This window comes from Cygnus atratus, chromosome 3, assembly GCF_013377495.2.
Source record: "Cygnus atratus isolate AKBS03 ecotype Queensland, Australia chromosome 3, CAtr_DNAZoo_HiC_assembly, whole genome shotgun sequence".
NCBI lineage: Eukaryota > Metazoa > Chordata > Aves > Anseriformes > Anatidae > Cygnus > Cygnus atratus.
The window spans coordinates 108,903,635-108,907,121 of NC_066364.1; the positions used below are offsets into that span (position 1 = coordinate 108,903,635).

The 3,487-nt window shown below is 38.8% G+C and overlaps 1 protein-coding gene across 2 annotated transcripts in view; it reads left to right on the plus strand.

The window, feature by feature from the left end:
- CHGB (chromogranin B) overlaps positions 1-1,461 on the plus strand; it is a 71,475-nt gene extending 70,014 nt beyond the window's left edge. For both annotated transcript variants that reach the window (XM_050709470.1, XM_050709471.1), the window contains one exon: positions 1,402-1,461. The gene's annotated coding sequence lies outside the window, so the exon portion shown is untranslated. The remainder of the gene's footprint in view (positions 1-1,401) is intronic.
- Positions 1,462-3,487: the final 2,026 nt, after the last annotated feature.

Here is a 3,487-nt window from a genome sequence, read left to right on the forward strand (position 1 = left end):
GCTGTGACAATGTCTTCGTATAAGCTGCTTGTGTAGCACCAACACAGGAGGTGCTATACAAAGAATTCAGCTGAGACACATTATCGGTAAATGTGCAGTATCTCTCATCCCATCTTAACCCATTTAATCCACCTGTTCATTAAAACACAAATATACTCTCAATTTTAACTGTAAGGCGATATGAAGTGAAAATATTCAGTGAGATGCTGATCCATGAAATGTCTGAGCATGCCCAATGCCTAGGGATTTTGATAAGAGCACTCAAATGTTTCATTTTGTTTCGTTGAGGTATACGAAGACCAAACCCTGGCTCACAGAAGTTGACAGAATTTTGACTTCAGTCTTACTGTGATTTCACCGGGCTTTTCCAGCACCAGTAAGGATGGTTAGAATGTGTCCCAGCTGCAGAAATACTGGGTCATTTTCAAAGTCTGAGATTTGCTTGAAAAATTCATAATACCATACAATAATTATTCCAACATGGTAGTTTTTTTCTGAGCTGGTACAAGAGAAGGCATGTCTGGGAGTCTATAAATACCCGGAAGCAAATAGCTTTAGTTGTTGCATGGAAAGCTTTCTAAAATTGTTCAAGTATGTAATCCTAACAACGAGTATTTTTTTAAAGGCTTATCTTATGGAAATACACATTCATGAATCAGCAACGTTTTGCTTAAAAACATATGCCTTGAAAGAGGCTGCATTAAACCCAAGTATTGTTCAATGGATTCCAAGAGCTTTGTGACAGCCCTTTTAGCTGTCATCTTTCTGTTCTGCTCCCATTCCTCTGTGGGGCTGACACCACAGGCACCGAGAGCCAAGTAGCTCTTCTGGCTGCTTGCGCCTGTTCCATTTTTAGCTCCACATTTGCATGGCCTCCTCAAGACTTTTTGATGAGTGACACTAGATCATTTTTTTAAGCAGTCCTCCAATACCATTTACATTAATTTGCATTTTTAAAAGGAATACTGTACGCTTTTGGCTTTGAAGCTGAATGGTACAACTTTAAACAAGTAGTGGTGTACAAGATGCATGAATTTGTTCCAAATCAAATGAAGCTGAACTAAGTGGTTTTGGCTTCTGAAAATAATGTTTTCTGGCTCCTGGTGCATGTACCCCTGGGAAATTGTGACTGGTGTGTAGTTCTAGTAAAGCACAGCGATGGAAAGCTAGGTAGCTACTTCTTTTAATTTGCTTGTATTTTCAGTAAATTTGTTGGGAGAAAGCAGTTGTATGTTTTGTTCCGTGAGCAAAGATGGAAATAAAAACAGCTACCAAATCTTGTGCAGCAATACCTTTACCAAACCAGGTTCTCGCCCTGCCAAACATCCTCAGTGTGTTATAGAAGCTTTGGCTTGAGAATTTCAGTTGTGATTTTTTTTATTATTATTTTTTTATTTTGAGACCAGACACTGCTAACTATTAGAGGAAGGCTGAGGGTCCTCTGAGGTGTAAACAACACCTGGATCTCCTTTGTCACCTTCATTGTGCAGAGTTCAAGCTTTGGTGAGTACTTCAGGAGCCAGAAATGCAGGCAGATAAACACAATACCCTCATTTCCAGAGATCACAGCTACACTTTTCTGATGAAAGTGGCCCATTTCAAGCTGTAGGCAAGTTTGCGGTGTTTTTTTGTGTATTAAAAAAAAAAAGCCCTAGTTGAGCTAAGCTGAAAGTAACCACAGCTGAGTTAGTCCTGCTGAGCACATGCACTACAGCGGCAACACCCCGTGCCACCTCAGTGATGGCTGTTTGTACAGCAAATAAGCCCAAGAGTAACAGAGGTCGGCCTTGGCAGACTGTCCAAACCACATTCTCTACCTTGCTGAGAGGATGGCTTCTGCAGAACTCGGTGGTTTGCTTTCAGGAAGCCATCTTTAGTTTAATAGCCACACCCTTAACCTATTTTTTATCTATACATCAGCCACAATCTTTACCTGTTCTTTATCTACACAGCATTGACTAACCTTAAAGTGTAGTGGTTTGTTATTTTCTATACCTCTGGAGATGAAAGCTCTTCAGTGTTCCGCCTCAAGTCTCTAGCAACTATGATGTTCCTGAGCTGCGCTGTGTGGAGACTTATCTATAGGTATGCAAGCATCACCTTCCTTCCCCCACCTTCTCTTTTCTCTTAAAAACGCTCTTTATTACATTACTTGTTTTCAATAGCTTTTAGGCTGGTAACTTGTGTTTCAACTAAACTGGAAATTGTTAGACCAAGATTTGCTCTTCCCCTAGGCATATACGGAGCATGTTTAATCAATTTGAAACTTCAGCAATTTGAAATATTTCACATGAACTGTTTGATATTTCCTTTCTTAGTATTTTTCAGTATTGCAAGCATTATGACGCATTTAGAAAATGTGGGACAGCATTTAATATTTAAAGAGTGCTGGTGTTAGCATCAAATGAAGCCAGTTGGGCTTTGATCTAAAGTATTGTAACACCTGAGAAAAATACTGTTTGCTTTTCAAAACTTTTTTTATTACACAAATAAAACATCCAACGGAACTTTCCTCAGCTTATTATTTTCATCAAGTTACACATGATAACAAATGGTATTTAAAACATATGCTGGTTGCTTAACCTACTTTTTACTGTCTAAGTATCGTGGTTCTATAAATATGACATCTGAGTACCAACCAGCTCCATGAAAGTGGCAGAGAAGTACCTATGTCTGCCTTACAGGCAAGAGAACTGTGCCAAAAGATAGTTTTTTAGTATTTACCTCCTGGTTTATGCTGATTTCATAATTTCCTTGCTTTTGACTGGCTTTCAGGCTCCTAGGCACTGCTCTAAGCTAGGTTCTCAGAATTTCACCACGTAGTGGGTGTTTTGCTTTGAAAGCCCCAGTTTACCTTCAGCATGCACCTGCTGACATAAAGTGATGTAAAACTGCCTTCCCCCCCTTTCCCCACTAATCTACTAATTCTTGAAAGAAGTTGAGAGGTTCAGCATTTAAAAAAAAACTCCATTAGTAAAAGCCACGCATCAGATTTCTATTCCCTATGCATGATTTACAATATTTAAATTGTAGTGAAAGGTAAGAGGGGCAAAACACACTTTTCACATCAGTTTATGCACATCAGTGTCCTAAAAGAGCATTAATCTTATTAATACACAGAATATTATAGCTTCATGAAGTCTAAGAACTTCAACCCAAAGCTCTAGCTTTTGATCGAGGAGTAAGGTTCAAGAGAGGAAGCCCAGTCCTGCTGGCTCCCACCTAGGGGTTTAACAGAATGCAACCTGCAAGGGTATTCTCCTAAAGCCTCTACCTGATTTCCTGAAAGAGGGAAGATTAAGAAAAAGAAATCTCATTAGGAAATACATCCTGTAGTTTAATTAAAACGTCAAATGCAAAGTTAAAAAAGCTACACATCATGAAAGAATAGAACTGTAAAATAAATATACATATAGCAGTTTTCAAAACTGTCGTATCTTAAAAACATAACTCCTCTCAGGAAAATGACAGACAATACTAACAGAGA